This window comes from Danio rerio, chromosome 6, assembly GCF_052040795.2.
Source record: "Danio rerio strain M-AB ecotype USA chromosome 6, GRCz13ab, whole genome shotgun sequence".
NCBI classification, from domain to species: Eukaryota; Metazoa; Chordata; class Actinopteri; order Cypriniformes; family Danionidae; genus Danio; species Danio rerio.
In genome coordinates, this window is record NC_141026.1 from 53,475,001 (window position 1) to 53,495,139 (window position 20,139).

Below are 20,139 nucleotides of genomic sequence, written 5' to 3' on the forward strand. Positions count from 1 at the left end.
AATTAAGAAGAAAAATATTTAGTTACCACAGAACTATTTCATATATCATAATTTATTTTCTATTGATTATTTATCTAAATTACTATTTAAAATATTAAATAAAAATGTTACTTTAATTTAAGAAGTATTTAATAAATTATTAAAACATTTATTTTAACATTAAAAATTAATAATAATAAATAAATAAATGTATTAATAAATTAATAAATAAATGAATGAATAAACAGCTAAACCTAGCGTTCCTATTATTTATATTAAATTAAATAAACAAACAAAAACAAATACATGTTCTTTATCCAATAATATAATATAAGTCAATAATATTTTCTATTTCCTAACCATACTCTTAAACATTTTAGTGGTCATTTAATAAATAAAAAGAAATAAAAATAATATTTATTATTATTATTATTATTATAATTATTTTAATTATTCATTCTTTCAATTTCTTTTTAGCTTAAATTTCCCTTTATTTAGTAGTGGTCGCCACAGCATAATGAACCGCCAACTTATCCAGCATCTGTTTTATGCAGCGGATGACCTTCCAGACGCAACCCAGTACTGGGAAACACCCAAACACTCTCATTCACATCCACACATACACTACAGCCAATTTAGCTTACCCAATTCTCCTATAGCGCACCAGAGCACCCAGAGGAAACCCACGCTAACACAGGGAGAACATGCAAACTTTAAACAAAAATGCCAACTGACCCAGCCGAGGCTTGAACTAGTGACCTTCTGGACGTGAGACGACTGTCTCCACTGTGCCGCTTTATTATTCATTCATTTATGTTCTTTTCGACTTCGTCCCTTTATTATTCAGGGGTTGCCACAGCAGAATGAACCACCACCTTATCCAACATATTTTTTTTTACGCAGTGGATGCCCTTCCAGCGACAACCAAACACTAGGAAATATCCATACACTTCTGCATTCACACACATACACTACGGCCAATTTAGCATATTCAATCGCACTATTAATATTATTATAAATTAATTAAAAGTAACAAAAAGTTACATTCTATGATTGCTAGGGCATTATTAGAATTGCCTAGATTCTAATAAAAGCTTAAAACCATTTTTTATGATCAAATTTTCAATGTTGATTCATTTTCTTGCTCATTTAATCAAAAATCAGACCAAAATCTCCAAAAACATCATGCAAATTTCAAGGCATGTACCATATTCCTAGCATACATGCTGCTGGAATAAGTATATACCTGCAGTAGTTGAATATTTAGGATTAGACACTTATTCAAATAACTAGCAATGCACAATTTCATTAGTACCAATTGCTCACCTCAGCAAACACCAGTGAAAGTGCACAAATTATATACATACAAAGGACAAATCGACCTTGCGGAAAGCAAAACAGCAGCACCGGTTCCACATGCAGTGCAGGTTAGAGACAAACACCCTTTGGGTCAAGTGTCCAGAGCATTCATCGCAAACCCACACACACAAACAAACACACACACACACGCCCTTGAAAACACATGCGCGGCGAAATGAAAAATAAAGCTGAAAAACAAAAAGCAGGTGATCTACTTCTACAGCAGCCTGCTCTTCTGCGGTTCGTCAGCTGGCATCAAGAACATCGGTACCCTGTGGCAAATGGGGCAACGGCAGGACCACTGAGGCAGAACGAAGGTTGTGTGTGTTTTTCAGAGCATAACGGAGGTCACGGGGTGCCAGGCTGAGCTGTGTAGGTTATGATCAGTGTCAGCGTGTGTGTGCGCCGCGCGTTTTGTGTGCTTTCACACTCCAGGGGCCGGGCTTGATCGAGTCAAAACGCTTCCAGGGCCAGCAGGGGGAATGCTAGCGTTCCATTAGGAGCCACATTTGCCCTGATCTATCATTAGCCTGACAGGCAAGACTAATCAAGTGGCGCACATACAAATGAAGATCTCCGCCTGTGGCCCTGTGAAGTCTCTGGGCACGAGCGTGCGTGTGCGTGTGTGTGTGCGCTGGCATGCGTTTCGCACCATGCTGCTGTTGTCTAATCTCACTGGTCAACTGCATTTCAAGTAATGCTGGAAAGAAGTCATGCCGTTACGAGCAGACGCTTTTATCTTGACTTTCAGTAAAGTGGGTGTGCGTCATTCGTGCTCTAGTAGCAAACAGATTTCAAGACAGACTTGGCAAACAGGCCCCAGATGCCACTGTTTAGCAAACAGGTAGCGCTGCCCTAAATTTACAACATGTTGGCTGCTCAGAGAGGCAACCTAAAAAGAGCTCTGCACATTAAGACGGAGAGCCAGTCATTTAAAACAAATCATTAGTGGATATTTATTATGGTTATCAAATAAAGAATAGGCATGCAAAAGGGGTTTGTGCGTTCATGTTTGAACATAAATTATATATACACTACCTGACAAAAGTCTTTTTGCTTATCCAAGTATTAGAAACAAAAAATAATGACTTGACTTCTAGTTGATCATTTGGTATCAGAAGTGGCTTAAATGAAAGGCAAAGGCCCCTAGATTACGCTAATTTTACCAAAATAAAATAAGATCATACCTTGATTTTTAATGATTTAATTATAGCAGTAAGGTCTGACTTTGTTAATAGACAAAAGTCGTCACTTAACAGAAATAATTTACAGTATAGAATATAAAGTCATGGAGCAGTGGAAACAGAATGAATATTGTGTACTGTATGAGTACCATGAGCTTGGAGGACTGCATCCATACATCTCGGCAATGACTCAAATAACTTATTAATAAAGTCATCTGGAATGGCAAAATGGCTGAATGTACAGTAACCCCAAACCATGACTTTTCCTGCACCAAACTTAACTGATTTCTATGAGAATCTTGGGTCCATGTGGGTTCCAATAGGTCTTCTGCAGTATTTGTGATGATTGGGATGCAGATCAACATTCATCAGCAAAATCTACCTTCTGACACTTTTTTCAAATGATCAACTAGAGGTCAAGTCATTATTTGTTACTCTTACAACTGGATCGACGACAAGACTTTTGTCAGATAGTGTATACACACACACACACACACACAAACACACAGACACACACTAACCTAATCTCACAAGAAAGGGAACTATTTTATGTTTTGTCAGTTCGGTAGATAATTCATACAAATTCATACACTTCAGTCGTTTGAAAAGGTAAAATTTTCGAAGGAGGCGTGGCATTAAACCCCACCCCTAAACCCAACCGTCATTTGGGGGATGAGCAAATCTTACAAAAATTAATGAATGAGATTGTACAAATTCATATGAACTAGCCACTAAATTAAAAAGTTACGAATTGGCATGAGATAGAATTGACACACACCCACATACATGAACTAAATGAAATGTAAAAATTATATAAAAACAATTGAGAGATCATTTTAAAAAGTATAAGTTTCTCTGAATCTTCCATTTGTATTTATGTGTGTGAGTGAAATGTAATTAATAATTGTGTGTGTGTGATAATGAAAATTATAATTGAGATGCAGTATATAACGTTTAATATTGCTGCATAATTTACGTGTTTAAAGAAATAAGTTTAATATTTGAAATATTTTTAATAAAGATTATTATTTAAAGAGGAATCTTGTTGAAATCATTTTTATAGTTTTGATCAACTGGGCTTAATTGATGCATTTGTTTTCAATCTTCCCATTTTTTATTAAAATTAATTGACTTTCCATTTAATTAAACGTTAAAAATATAATTTTAAAAAATGTCAATAAAATTCAATAATTTATTCTGAATATGACCATCTGGTTTATAAAAATGTTTTGATAAAAAAAAATATAATAATAAAATAATTATATATAAAAAATACATAATATAATTTAAAAGTGTATGGTTGCTTATTTAAATTTTGATTTATAAATGCATGTCTTTGTTTCTTTGTGTAATGTGTTTGTAACGGTCTAAACTATTTATTTATTTGTTTGTTTGTTTGTTTGTTTATTTATTTACTTAGTTATTTGTTTATTTTTTATTTTATAGCTGTTTCTTTTTCCAAATCTACAGATTCTCCATCCTTCAATATGTTTACAGCCAGTAAGCCCTGTAAGTATAAATGCAGTCTAGAGTGCTCAGGTCGTGTGGTTTTAGCTGTTAGACTGGCGTTGTGTGTATGTGTGACTGGCTGGCATGCAACATGTCATTAGCGTACGAGATCCACTTTCCCTTGTCACACTCTCCGTGCAATGTTGACAGACTGGGGCTGAAACCAGGCGACACTTCGAGTAAACTCAATTAGTCTCCCTGCCATTATGACATGCATCAAAAATAAAAGAAAATATTTACATAGTGTCTGCCGTCGACCAATTACACTGGTGTGGGGGAAAGGGGGGCAGCATTAGCATATAATTTGCATTCATCTTTAACTTGTTTTTAACAGGTGACATTTTGATGCAACTTGTACACGACAGAGGCGAAAGTGCAGGTTTATATGAGGGTTTGTGCATCATTGCACATTTACACGTCCTTTCCAACAGATTAAAACGGTCTGTGACCAGGGACGAATGAAGGAGGAGGCCTGTGTAAAAAGCTTATCTGCTTGGCTCATGAATATTAAATTATGCAACATTGTTTGTCCAGCAAACCAACAATTAGGTGCTTGTAAAATTCATTTATTGTAAAACATTCTAAAACCGCTTCATAAATGTAAGTGTGCACTTATTTTTTAGCAATGGTACAAAGGGTGCTTATAATGGCTACGACAGTAAATAGAGATTTTTCATTTTTAATTTTACATAATGACTGGCTTTGAGAAGCAACTAAAATATTGAAAGGATCTTAAAAGAGATGCACAGATCAATCGGATTACATGATTCGAACAGTACTCGCTAATCTGGCCGATCTCTTGAACCAATTGCAAGTGTTTTTGTTAAGGAGTTTACAAGCAGAGGAAGATCCACATGCGCACCTATATATTACACATCAGCAGCAATAACATGAGAGAAAGTAAATTATGTGAGGGAGTGTAAGGGAAAATGTTCTTTATGCAATGGCAAAGTTAAAGCTTAAAGCAGGGCTATGCAATTGGCGGCCGCGGGCCGAAACCTCCCCGCAAGGCAATTTCCAGCCCAATAAATAGTGCCACCAAGACATAAAAAATAAATTTAGTTCAGTGAAAAAACAGATGCTATAGTTATGAGGTGACGTATGTCTGTTCAATACAGCACAAGCTGCAGAAGCTGCGCAGAGCGCGAGTCACCATAAGCGAGTGACGCGAGTAGGGGATGCAATGATTAGCCGATTTTACTATTAACATTGCTTTAATTCGTCACAGTTAATTAATCGTAAAGGCTTCTCAACGCCACATTTCTGTGGCACGGAATGAAACAAAACTACTGCAACTAAACCAAGTTATGACAAGTTGCCAACTGTGCACTAGTTTAAAGTTCCAAATATGTACACCGAGGCTAATACGCACGCACGCAAACCGGATTACCTAAAGCAGCGGCTGTTCCCATATCACGTCTTTTCCGCTTGCAAGTTTGTTATTTCTAATGTAAGAATATATGACAATATGCGCACATAATTGGAGCAACGCGCTTGCGTCTTTCCGGGCGCATACAGTAGAAAACATCTCACAGTGAGAGTTGTGCGTGCCTTTTAGTGCAATGTAAACAAAAGATATGTTAGACGAATTATTATTAAAATGATTATGTATGTATGAACGCAGATGGCAACAACAGTTAATCTAAATAGCTACTTATCTCATATAAAGCTTTAATTTACATAAGACATGATAACCGTGAACCCATGATTACTCTTTAGGCTATATAATCGTACAACCAAAATCTATAATTGTTGCATCCCTAAGTGTAATGCATATTGAAAAATAACATATGAATGTGTTTGAATGTAGAAGAGGCCTGCTTCAGCAATGCACTGCTTTTGTTGTGCTCTAATATACAACATTTGAATATGTTTGTAAAAAAGAAAAAGTGTATTGTACACTGCACTGATATTATGTAGTTTCAAAATACAACATATTCACATTTTAATGTAGAAAAACCCAACGTGGGTGTCTTAAGGAGGAAAAATACAGCATATGGGCTCTTATGTGCAATTTTGTTATCACTTATAAAGCAAGTCATATCTCTCCGGCCCTTCGTTTGGGATTCTTTTCATGAACCTAATTGAACAGCCTTGGCTTAAAGCATCAGAATTGGTACCGGTCAATCACCATGACAAGCAATTGGTACTCAGTATCAGCTGCAAAAATCCTGATCGGAGCATCGCTAGATTTTCCTTACGATTTATCTTTCTCGACTAACTTTTTTCTGCATTGTGACATTAGCATGTAATTTATTTTTTAACCCCTTCAGACCCTGCGTCCATTACAATGGACATCACTTGATATCCCATTTTTCTGAAATTTGGAACATAATTCAGGTCTGAAGGGGTTAATATTTTATATAATTTAATACTGCAACTACACTGAAAAAAAAACGATTCATTGGATTTACTCTTTTTTTTTAAGGTAGGTGTTTGCAAACAATTTATATGGACTGAATGTAAACAAACAAATTAAGGTAAACATTAATCAATTTCATTTGTTTGTTTAAATTCAGCATTTATAAATTGCTTGCAAAATACACTTACAATCTTTTTGGTAAAATGTTGCTTTTAAATGACGTCTGATGTAAAAGTTACGATTTTGCAATCAGAAAGTTATGCTTTTGTTAGCAAGAAGTGGCATGTAGTCCTTTTGACCACTATGGTAATTATGGGTAGAAATACTCACAGCGGTTTTATGTTTTGTAATTTTAATAAAATAACAGTAGAAAAAAGTAAGAAAGAAACACATATTTAGAGAAAAGTCAACTTATACATATTTGAGCAATTCCATACAAATGTCAACACTTGCCATAAAAAAAATTAAGTTTTCACCAAAATACAAAAACCATTTCCTGTATTAAGTTCTTTTCTGTGTAAGCAAGTATTTTAGTGCTTTAAAAATGCTCAAAAATGTCTCTGTCAATGTTTTTTAAACTTTTATATTTGATTTATCAAAGTCACACAGGTGGTCACATGCATAACAGAGAGACGTCACATCCATCATGACACTTTTTCCTCATAAATTAAAAAATATAAAATAAAATCAATTATTATTGTTCTGCAGCGGGCAAACTCTTATGCTTTTGATTATCATTGTTACTTTTTGGTTGTGCAGTTTAATTCACAGAATTTCTACAAAGTATGTTGTAAACTGTAAACTTGCAGATTTTTTTGGTTACAGCCATTACACATGTTCATTTTTCTCATTTAAAGTATAAAAAAATGCTTACAAATTGATATTTTTCTGATGGCTTAACTCTGTGGTCAGTTGTTCTGGAAAATATAAATAGTTGCTTCAATATAATGTTAACATCTACTTTCTATGTGAATTTATGTTTTGAGTTTTTACTGCAAATGTCACAACCATAACGCTGGAATTGCTCATAAATGTATGTGTGAGTTTATTTAATCAAAGTTATAAAATTACAAAAAAATTCAAAATGGTCAAAAAATACCATCTCGCTAGTTCTAGTGATAATTAGCAAATAATTTGCATTCATGTTTAACTTGTTTTGTAAACAACAAAGGCAAAAGCACAAGTTGTGCCAATTTGTACATCATCACACATTTAAACGTGCTTTCCAGCAAATTAAAAGGTATTTGGTCTGGGACGAATGAAAATGGAGGGATGGACTCATAGTTTTAACAAAGGCCCTTCAAGGGACAAGTCGGTTCACTTGGCAGCCATCTTTGAAATGCCTCTCGGGCTGTATGTTTGGGAATTCTGTTTGAATGGGGAAACATCAAATTCTCCAAATTGCTTGCCAAGCATACTATTAAAATTAATATCAGCAATCACCAATGAAATTTAACAACAGTTGTCTCTTTAGTTTAATTTCTAAACGTTTGAATCACACAAAATCTGCAGAAACTCACCTCTGGTTCAAGCCCCTCCCCTGGGGCATCTTCAGTCTATAGCGATCAATGATTGGCTCCTGCACAAGTAGGCGGGGCTTTTTCACCATATTGATTGTTGCACATTTCCCCATTCAAAACTATATAAGAGACATGTTTTGTGTATTCTATTGTCTTTGGTTTTAAATTACATGATGTGCAATTAAATGTGTCCATCAATGCAACAAAAAAGTAGTAACGACTCTAAAATTAAGGTTTGTGTGCAAACATTTAATTTGTTCATTACCGTGTTCTAAAATTGCATCATAAATCCAAATATATCTCTTTCTCAGAATACAAACGGTGCTGTATTCAAATAAATAAGCAGAATGTTGTCATCCAGAATATCTAATCTCATCCCTGGCTTACAGAAACAATTGAGACATTGAAGAAATCTCACTTTTGATTTTTCTTTTTTGTTTACCTCTCTACTGTATCTGCTTTATGACAGACCATAATAGCATTCACCAGCACAGCGAATGAAGCTATATTAAATATAATTGGTTATAGCTTTATGACAGTCATCCAGCAATATTGCAATGTACAGCTGACACATCAAACACAGAACTAATAATAAACCTCAGAGAGTATGATACTGACTCTGCTCATAAAGAGAGAGGACGCGCGCACACACACACTGTGTCTGCAGGAAAGCTGTCCTTGATTCAATGTTACAATTGCATTAATGAATATAGCCAGGGATCAAGCACATATACAAGGACAACAGACTTTTATAATGTCACTGTGTCATTTACAAGCAGCAGCGAGGGGCATACTGTAAGATATAGTTGTTTTTAAAAAGAAATATATTATTCTGCCCAAGACTAAATGTCTACAGAGATTACTTCAGTCTTACATGCAAAACACACACAGTCACTAGAAAATTTGATTTTCAAGGCATCACTATGTTGCTGCTAAAAGGCTTTCAATGCTTTATCATGTCAACACTAGCACTGTATCATGACCCAATCTACAGCAGTACATTACAATACATTCAATTAATTAGTAACTTCATGAACATGCATGCTTCTGAATTAAGTCTTAAGTGAAACAAAAAAAAAACACTTGACCAAGTTCAACTCACCAAAAATGACTCTTATGAGTAGATTCTTAAAATAAAACCAACAAATACAAATGACTCTGAGCAGATTCTTAAAACGAATCAAACAAATGCAAATGACACTTTTGAGCATATTCTTAAAATGAATCAAACAAATACAAATGACTCATATGAGCAGACTCATATTATGAATCAAACAAATGTAAATGACTCTTATGAGCAGTCCTTTGAAAATGAATCAAACAAACACAAATGACTCTTATGAGCAGACTCGTATTATGAATCAAACAAATGTAAATGACTCTTATGAGCGGTCCTTTGAAAATGAATCAAACAAACACAAATGATTCTTATGAGAAGACTTTTAAAATGAATCAAACAAATACAAATGACTCTTATGAGCAGACCTCTGAATAAGAATCAAACTAGCCCACATGACTTTTATGTGCAGACCTCTAAAAAATTAATCAAACAAATACAAATGACTCTTATAAGAAGACTCTCAGAATGAATCAAAAAATACAAATGACTCTTATGAGCAGACACTTAAACAAATTAAACAAATACAAGTGACTCTTATGAGCAGATACTTAAAATAAAACAAATAAATACAAACATGAATACTTATGAGAAGACTGTTAAAATGAATCAAACTAATAAAAATTACTAATGAGCAGACCTCAAAAAAGAAATCAAACAAATACAAATGACTCTCATGAGAAGACTCCAAAATGATCAGAAATAAACAAATGACTTTTATGAGAAGACTCCAAAATAAATCACACAAATACAAATCACTGTAATGAGCAGACTCTTATTATGAATCAAACAAATGTAAATGACTCTTATGAGCAGTCCTTTGAAAATGAATCAAACAAGGACAAATAGCTATTATGAGTAGACCTCTGAAAATGAGTCAAACAAATACAAATGAATCTTATAAGAAGACTCTCAAAATGTGTCAAACAAATACAAATGACTCTTATGAGCAGACACTTCAAACAAACTAAACAAATATAAATTACTCTTATAAGTAGTACTTTGAATAAGAATCAAACAAATACAAGTGACTCTTATGAGCAGATACTTACAATAAAACAAATAAATACAAACGTCTCTTATGAGAAGACTATTAAAATGAATCAAACAAATACAAATGACTCTTATGAGAAGAATCCAAAATGAATAAAAACAAAAACAAATGACTATTATGAGAAGACTCTTAAAATAAATCAAACAAATACAAAAGACTCTTATGAGCAGACCTTTGAAAACAAATCAAGCCAAGTGAATCTTATAGGCAGAACATGTCAGAACAAGAATCAGAATGAAGCACATGTGTAAGCAGACACTTAAAAGTGAATCAAACGAATACAAATGACTCTTATGAGCAGACTCTTAAAATGAATCAACCAAATACAAATGACTCTTATGAGCAGAATCCTAAAATGAATCAAGCAAATACAATATGACTTTTATGAACCTATCAATATTTTTATCTTCATATTTTTATCTTCTAGAATTGACTAAGTAAAATACGGCTAACGTTGAACAAATGACAAATATTAAATGCAGTAAATGTAAAAGTTAAAAAGCACAATCATTAATCAAAATCACAGTTTATAGCCAAACTAAAATCTATTATAAAATAGGAATAAAATCTGTAACAGCCAATGATAAATACTAAATCAACGCTATTCTTATGAATCACAATAGGCCTCGCATTGACCTGTTTGAATCAATCAAACGAATGGGCCTTAGACTTGTGGCTTCGGACAAAGAGCTTTACGTAGCATACACCGCAAATTACATAGGAAAGAATTACGCTTATGTCGCATTACAGGTTTTAAAAAGATTGATGTTTTCCTCTTGACCCCCTCCCTCACCCGCCTTCTCATTCACTTTACATCCTCAGCTCTTTTATATAAGAGATATTTACAGTCCCGCCGATAGAGAGCTCGCCATTATAGCGGCTGGAAGCCAGACGCGCTAAAGCTTCATCAAATAAAGCACAGGTATGAAAAGACAATAATGATGATAAATCAACTAATGGCCGGGGGGTATTGACCAGACGCAGGTGCACACGAGGCCTGTGAAAGGAAGAGGAGAGATAGATGATACGCTGGATAGAGACTGAATGCAGGTCTGATGGGGGCAAATTACGGCTAATGGTATTTTAGTTTTCTTTCCCACTTGATTCTATTTGTTCGTGATTCCATTTCACCAGACAGTATAACTCACTCTCGGTGTCTAATAGAGTGCAAGGAGCAGAAGAAAAGTACTTTACTGGAACATCGGGGTTTTTAAGACATAGTTGATAATTTCAGGGGGATTATTGATAATTGATTCAACTGAACAAAATATAGTAATAAATAGATGAGTAGTCTGCCATGTCAAACATAAAGGTCTTTTTTTTGCCATAAGCGTCACTAAATCTAATTTTGCAAACAGTTTTTAAACAACATCTTTCACTGGATAGACAAACCCCACTCCAATCTCATGCCATTGGTTGAGCTCATATTTAAGTTTTAATTGTACCCATCCGCTTGTTAAGTGTGACGTCACGCAAAGCGGCTTCCGGGTCCAAGCGCTCTATTCAACTGAATGGGGAGACTCATGAAATGGTGATAATAAACGTTTACAAAGCAATTTAATGCTTTCGAAAATCACGATCGCAGTATATATGTCCATGCCTAATATCCGATGGCCAGAAAGTGATAATTTTTTTTATAAATTGTTACATTTTTGGTATTTGTTATGCAGCAAGCCCAGAGATTGTTGTGTACACTATGATTTTATATAAAATTAACTTTAATGTGTGATATGAATAAAACATGATCAAAAAGTTTATTTTTAAACTAATTTCGAGAGGATCAAATGCTTATGATTGCTTGTGACTCATCCAGCATTATCCAAATTATAATTCACCAATCAGACGATTCAGACATTTTAGCTTACCCATTTAACCTAAAGTGCATGTCTTTGAACTTGTGGGGGATACCGAAGCACCCGGAAAAAACCCACGCCAACACGGGGAGAACATGCAAACTCCACACAGAAATGTCAACTGACCCAGCCGAGCGTGGCCGGAGTGGGACTCCTTTTCAGCCCTGGAGTTTCAAGCCTCAGACCGGCCCACCTCAGTTCACGACTGACTATATTAAAATAAGGACATTTACAATTCAGTTTCTAATGACACTATCACGTCGTTTTTTGAGAAAACAGCTGCTTTAGAACTTCAAATGTTCAACAACCCTAACAGTAATATGTCTTAACAATAAAAATGAAGAAAAAAAATAAATAAAAAAACTACTCAGACAAGGATCAAACCCGGGTCCGCAGTGTCGTAACCTAACGTGCTAACCACTTGACCACCACAGCTGTGCATGAAAAGGCTCGTCTGAGTTATATCATCATTAACCAGGTTGCGAGAAAATAGATAAAAAGAGCAGAGCTGCGGTAAAATAATCAATAGGAAAATTGTGGTCAAGTAAATAAATTAATTAATTTAAAAAGTGTGACTGCTGAGAAAGATTCTGGAGCTAGGGACACCGACCCTCGCGGCCAAAAAATGGACCGGCCCACCGGGAATTCTCCCGGTCCTCCTGATTAGCCAATCCGGGCTTGCAACCGAGGCTCGAATCAGCAACCTTCTTGCTTTGAGGCTGTGAGGCACCACCAAGCATAAATCAATACAATTTTAAAAAGATACAATTGAAATAAGCAGTGTGTTATAGTTTTCCAAGTCTAACGGTAACTTACAAATGGTACAATTACTTATGCCTCAATAGGTTTAAGATCATTACACAGTCACAGACCTCAAAACACACATGAAAATTATAAATTACATTACAGACTCAACATTGGATATCCTGAGATGTGGCTATAGCAAATGAACACATTGTGATATCAATGCTGAAACAATATATTGTGCTGGCCTAACACAAATGCTTCAAAAACATCCACAAAATCCCTTTTTTTCAATCATATTTTTCTCATTGGTGTTGCTACAGTAACCTGTTGCATGCAGTCTTAACATAAAAAGCAGGTGGATTGCACAAAAATCTGATAGAAGCCTGTATTATTTCTAGACAAACAGACATCTGTGGTACTAAACTAACTCTAAACAGAGCTTAACAATTAAAAAACAAAGCGTGGGTGGATAAATGGGTCAATGCATTAGCACGTTTTGGTTAGATGAAACACAAGGCATGATCTCCTGCTAGCTAAACTAACAGCGAAAAAGTCCAAACGCTGTCAGGATACTGCCAATCAACACAGCACAATCAAATACTGCATTTTGGGATTTGCAGGGAGCATTCGGGAGAATGCGCCGGAAACAGTGAAATGCCAGCAGTATTCATCATAGTCTGCCATCTTCATGCTGATAGAGAAAATTAATAACTTTAGCAGGCTTCCTAAACAGAGAGCACAAACCAGCCCCCTGCAAACACTCTCTGAATCATTTAAAACCACTTTCAAACACACTGCCAACTACTTTTTTTTCAACAAAATCTTTCACATAACCTCAGAAGTTCAAATATAAAAGAGAAAGTGCTATAAAATAGTGCACCTCCACAACTCCAAGACCTTGAGACATGGATCGCTCCCAATGCTACTATTAATAAAAGCACTAAAGCATTGGTTGCTTTAAGAAAGCGTGCATCGGTATGTTCAACACAATCTCACGGCAATTCGTAACTTTTTCATTTAGTGGCTAATTCGTATGAATTCGTACGATCTAATTCGTACAATTTAGTACGATTTGCTTATCCCCCAATGACGGTTGGGGTTAGAGGTGGGGTCAGGTGCCACGCCTCCTTTTTAAAATCGTACCATTTCGTACGACTGAACTCGTACGAATACGTACGAATTAGCCACTAAACTGGCAAAACGTAAAATACTTACGTTTTCTCGTGAGATCAGGCTGGTATGTTTGACTCCAGTGCATTCAATGTGTATTTTAACCTACACCATGGCTTCAAAAAAATAAAGAAGCCATTTATAGCATGTATTCTGCCATGCTCTTAAAAGATGCATCTTGGCAATCCCCCATTCAAAGAAAACTGCATCATTATTAAGCACTGAAGAAGACCTTGTGTTATGTAGGAGCTGCTACCTTGCGCTTAAGGTTAAACACATCCCCAAATAGAGCCCAGGAGTGTCTAAGCACTCAGGAAGATCTTATTTCAAACCCTGAGCAGCGCCTCAGATTAATGTCACCGCGTCCTTCGGTAAGTCAATGAATTCCCAGGGGGCATTTTAGGTACTTGCTTAAGTTACAGGTTGAACTTGAAGGAAGTCTTATAAAAAATAAACGACATGTACACACATTAAATGGATACTTTATTAGGAACGCATGGATTATCTCAACGGCACAGATTCAACAAGTTGCTAAAAACATTCATCAAAGATTTCCTGCTCTTCCACATGCCAAAGGTGCACTTGTGGTATTAAGGCTAGATCTCAATACCAGCTCAATATGGGAAATCAATTTATGACGGTATGCATTTTGTGACAGTGTGTTCTCATTCTTGAAGTAGCCTTGTTATAATGTGTTAGTCATCATATAGAGGTAGCCATATTTAAACAGGAGATTGGGTAAGACAAACCACCTGTAGGTAACACTCACTTTCCTCTCCATGTGTATCAGACACTTTTCTATAAACACTCCATGTTTCTGGAAAAACATTGTGCAATGCTGAGCGTGCTTAACAGGTCAGTGGGCTTGTCAAACCACCTGTGGGAAACACTCTTTCATATAACATGTGGTTATTTGAATTACATTTGCCTTTCTGTTAGCTTGAAACTGAGGCGACCCAAGATTAATAAAGTGACTAAGACAACAAGAAAATCTGAATACAAGACTTTCTTAACCCCAGAACACTCTAGGCTGATGTCAAAGAACTAGCGGTGGTGAAAATACCCCTTCTTACGTCCTTGTCGCAGCACCAGTAGCATTGAAATTAGGCACAGAAATTCATATGCAGATTCGGTGCATGTTACATTGGTACCTGTGCCATTATCGCACCAAGTTTCGGTACCTAACCCTAATCTTTAGTTATCATGCTCTGATTCGTAGTTGAACAGCCTATCACAGTGTTCTCTTCCATCCACAGCTGACACCTATCCTACATGCTGAACTGGGCAAACTTGCCAAACAATCTAGCCTTACAGATGCTGGCCAACAGCCCACCAATCAATCTTTTTACTCAAGTCTGTAGGAAGAGAGACAATTTAGTATCTTCAATTCACCTAACCTGTGTGTCTTTGGACTATGTGAGCAAACCAGAGTAAACATGTTGTTTACATTGATGTTATGTATTTGTGTTTTTTGTGCTCTGTTTTCTCTGTGTTTTTTCTCTCTCTCGCTCTGTTCTCCCGTATCTGCTCTCAGGTATTCTCAGGTTCCGTTCATTGGTCCATTCAGCTGTCAGTCATTCCTCCCCGGTTACGTCACTCTTACGTCCATCCAATAAGAAAAGACCACCCGTGTTAAAAGCGCGCGCCAGACCACTCGCTCTCTCTTGCTTGCATTTTTCTCTTTCGCTGTTTTGTCGCTTGTTTGTATTTACCGCGTGCGTTTAGAAATTACCCTGTCTAACTGTGTTTTGTTGTTGCTTGTTTCTGTGTGCACGTTATCCGTCCGTTATTCGTACATTGTTCTTAGTTTATCGTTGTTTACGAGGCTTGGACGAAGTGGACAGGTAAGAAGGTCACGTGACATACATTTCGCAACACATAGGACTACTCTGCTGTCTAGTACACTAGGTTAGGGGCGAGCGCCATGCCTTGTACTTTTTGGATAGATAGATAGATAGAGTAGATAGTTAGGACTCGGAAGATCTTCGTGTGTTAATTATACTGTTTTTCACATAGTTAGTTAGCTAGATGCTTCTGGGAAGTTAGATTTAGTTTGGGTTTTGTTCTTTTAATTTCTTTAGCGCCGCCCGCGTCCCTTCTGCCAGCTCTCTTGTTTTTTCCGTCTTTATTTGTTTCAGTTTTGTACATATTGTAAATAGTATATTTTTGCTTTACTTACTTTTCCTTTATTTTTGATTAATTCGTTGTTGTTGTTCACTTTGGGATTGTAAATAAAAGCACACATTTTTTGGCATTACTTTGGTTGTCTTTCCACTCATTCACTGTTTATATAAATATATTTTAATTAAATAAATGTCAAACCCCACACCCTAGACTAACATCAGGGGTTTGTAACAATTGATAAAAAAATATATATATAAATAGATCTAAAACAAATATTCGTGTTTATGAGATGTTAAATCAATGCAAATCTCACAGCTCAACTCTCTCAACTTTTTGGTTTAGTGGTCAATTTGTATTCATTTGTATGATCTCGGTCGTACATTTTAGTACAATTTTCTCATCCACCAATGAGGGGGAAGGTTTGGGATGGATTTTGTGGACACACCTCCTTTTAAATCCCTGTCAGTGTGTTTAAATACAAATTAAACTGTATGAATTTGTACATATTAGCCACTTTTCTGACAATACGTAAAACAGTTTCCTTGTGAGAGCTGGTTAAACAAGTGTAGCAATGATACTTAATGTGGCTTGTGACTGTATATAATGAAAAGAAAGGGTGAAAAAATGCGTCCAATAAAATGAATAAAGACCAACATTCCCATTCAGTTCCTCCCCACAATTCCACAAGCAGCATTATGCTCTGCCATTTTAAATAATGAGGGGTGCTTTGCTGGATTTAGGTCAAAAGTCATGATTTTAATACTTCCCATTAGTGGCGATCAAGGCAAACGGTCCACACAAAAGACTTCCTGTTGGGTTCTGGCACCTCGCTGTCATGTCGAAGGCGTAACTCATCCATCATTTTTATGATGGCTCTGGTTTTCACATAATTAATGGCCGTCAGCAGGACGTAAATGTGTGAAGATGAAAGAATAGGAAAACATTCAAATTAACACTGTCTCTTTGAACAATGGCAAGCTGGAAAAAAAGACGATTGCGTTCGCATTCGCGGGAGATGAAGTAGCCACCAGAAAATGAGAAAAGCGGAGCATTTATCTTTAACCGATGTAGAAACATCCCGAGTACACCTTGAAAACAATCCCATGCATCTGAAAGTCACACGTTTTGCTGACATTTCCAATATTCGTTTTAATATGATTATCTAGTGATTCATGATTCAAGGAGATTTCTGGGAGGCAGAGCGTGACATAGGATGAGCTATGGATGTATAATATTCAGTAAGGATTTAAGCTAGTGCATTTTGATCATGATATAGGATTATTTGGTAGTTTTTTTTTTATTACCAATATTATCAGTGGCATATACATTTTTGAGACTATGGGCCATGTTTAATAAAAAAAAAGAAAGCAAATCACAATGTGATCACAGTATTATAAATGATGCAAGTAGAAAGTTTTGTGAGTGATTTATACTGGCTATACACAAATGAAAGAAATTGGATGCAGAAGCTCATTTGATGATCAAGGAAGCACATAATGCAGTACAAATTAGGTCGGAAAAACAAGCAAAACAGATTATAATCAGATATGTGTAATCTACTTATCTACTTTGTGTAATCTACTTATAAATAATATCACAAAAACAGTACAATGACTACCAAAAACCATGGTGAATTGCATTGCTTGATTATTTAAATACTTTCCTCTCGTGAATTTACCACCTGAAATGGAAATTCCTCTAAATGCAAATGCAATAAGGCAGTGTTGGGCAAGCTACCAGCTACTCTACTTAAAATGTAGCTTAACTACACTAAAAGCTACTCTCTGGGGAATGTAGCAAGCGAAGCTAAAAGCTACATGGCAAAAGTAGCTAAGCTGCAGCTGAGCTTTTTTTGCAATTTTCATTTTTAAATCGAAGCAATTTAAATCCAAGTCAGTTCCATCTTAGTGATCAATAAAACAATTTTCAATGAAACATTTGAGCCATAATTGTTCAGTTCAATTATTTACTGCAAATAATATGATAAACAGAAACAAATTATAGTATATAACAGCAAAAGCAAAAAAAAATACACATTTAATATACTACAGTCATTTATAGTAAAGGGAAGTATTTAGGAATACATATTATATTGTATATATTTACAACTCTTCATTGCATTACACTACATAATGTAGCATCATTAGTAACTATCATGAACTAATAGTAACTACCATAGTATATTTTAGATTTTACTACAGTAAACCTAACTCCTCTCCCTCAGTCATCTTTCTATCAAGTAATTTTCTTGTGTCAGCACAATGATTGGTTAGTGACCTCACCGACCAGAATGCACCACAATGTTTGTTGTTGACCACCGAAATACAGGAATAAGAAGGAATTGTCATTCTCACCATTATATGGATTTACTTTCATTGGCTCACAGCTCTGTGAATGTCAGTGCCGTCACTTATTGATCCGCGATCCGTAAATGTAGCTTGTGTGGACGCTACAGCGCTAATTGACAAAAAAAGCTTCGCTACTGAAGAGCTATTTAATTTAGACAGCAGCAACGCTACCACCGCGCTACTGTGAAATGTAGTAAATCTAGTAGCGTCCTTACTTAAAAATAAATGTGGGTAAATGTGTCCAAAACAAAATGTGTCCACTAATTTTTCTAAAATCAATTTCATTTGACACATATGGTGTAAAACGTAAAAATTTCAAATCCAAAATTTCAAATAAAATATATAGCCAATAAAAATGTAATTAAATTAGAAATTTAATAAAAATAAAAGCATTTTTTCAAAACAAAGATTTTTTTCAGTTTAAATATTTTTTCTAGATTTTATTTAATTAGTTAATACGATTAATAATTCTATGTATATTTCATATATATTTTATATATTACAATTCTAGATATTTACATTAATTTCATTTTTCTAATCTAAACTAATATGAACTATTAATGATTAAACAATAATTTAATCATTAATTATTAAATAATTATTCATTCTCCTTCGGCTTAGAGCCTTTATTCATCCGAGGTTACCGCAGCAGAATGATCTGCCAACTTATGCAGCATATGTTTTATACAGCAGATGACCTTCCAGCTGCAACCTAGTACTGGGGAACATCCATACACACTCATTCACACACATACACTTCGGCCAATTTAGTTTATTCAATCCACCTATACCGCATATCTTTGGACTCTGGGGAAAACCAGAGTATCCGGAGAAAACCCACGTCAACACAGGGCGAGCATGCAAACTCCACACAGAAATGGCCAGGACTCGAACCAGCGAACTCCTTGCTGTGAGGCGACAGTACTAACCTCTGAGCCACCGTGTCACCTATAATTATTCATATAAGACTAACAATACAATTTTTTAAAACTCAATCCTCTCTAGAAGTCAATGTATAATTTGCATGTAAAACAAAAAAAAAACAAGTGAGAAAACACCTCTCTCGCACACCCATTATCCAACTCTTCACCTCGCAATGTTCCTTTTTTTGTATCTAGTTAGCTTGCTCATGATACATTTCAAAGAGTGCAGATTAAGAGTGTGCACCTTTCTCATGTCCTCTCATTTAAGCCCTTTACTCCAGCCTCCTCTCATCCTCTAACACACAGCTCTAGTGCATGACCTTTTCACAACGTCCAAATAATGCACCAAAGCGTGAATCCACTCCAGCAAATCACCATTAACCACACCAATTAAAAGCGTTTTAATCTTCCGCAGGGGAACAAAGCCTCCTTCTCAAATTGCCAGAAGTATCTGTTGGATGTCCAGCGCGGCCCTTAAAGGTTAATGGTGTCTCCGGAGAAGGAAATGTAAGGAGAATGAATGCATGTGGGGTCTTGTTACTCTTCTCTCTCTTCCCTTGACTTCTGACTGAGGCTTGACATAAGAGCCGCCCAGTTCATTATGTTTGGGTCGCTGTGCTCTGCAAATATCCCTGCCCTTGCCAGCTCCCTAGTCACGTTTTCTTGCACTCGCTTCTTTGTAGGGTTCTGTGATTTCTGTGATGCTAAAAACAGGGGCAGAAATGTGACTCCAGTCATAAAAACGGTAGGTGCATAATGTTGAATGTCACTGAATTTGGATTACTTTTATATATTTTGCATGAATAAAGTAAAAGTGGTGCTGTAAATGGATAATCGAAGTGCAGTATGGATTGTCGTCCGTGTAAATGTTGTAAAAAAACACTGTAAAA

At 35.7% G+C, this 20,139-nt stretch overlaps 1 protein-coding gene and 1 long non-coding RNA gene across 42 annotated transcripts in view; one reads left to right on the forward strand and one right to left on the reverse strand.

Annotated features, from left to right (window-relative positions):
• ptprt (protein tyrosine phosphatase receptor type T) overlaps positions 1 to 20,139 on the reverse strand; it is a 518,156-nt gene that overhangs the window by 424,722 nt on the left and 73,295 nt on the right. For 2 of the 41 annotated variants that reach the window (XM_087258054.1, XM_087258049.1), the window contains exon 1: positions 1,554 to 1,758. The exons of the other annotated variants lie outside the window; for them this stretch is intronic. The gene's annotated coding sequence lies outside the window, so the exon portion shown is untranslated. Of the gene's footprint in view, positions 1 to 1,553; positions 1,759 to 20,139 lie in introns of those variants that run through there. 41 annotated transcript variants of the gene reach the window in all.
• Positions 11,411 to 16,111, forward strand: LOC147843675 (uncharacterized). The gene is made up of 2 exons (XR_015494261.1): positions 11,411 to 13,659; positions 13,918 to 16,111. It is a non-coding gene; the product is annotated as an uncharacterized LOC147843675 (long non-coding RNA).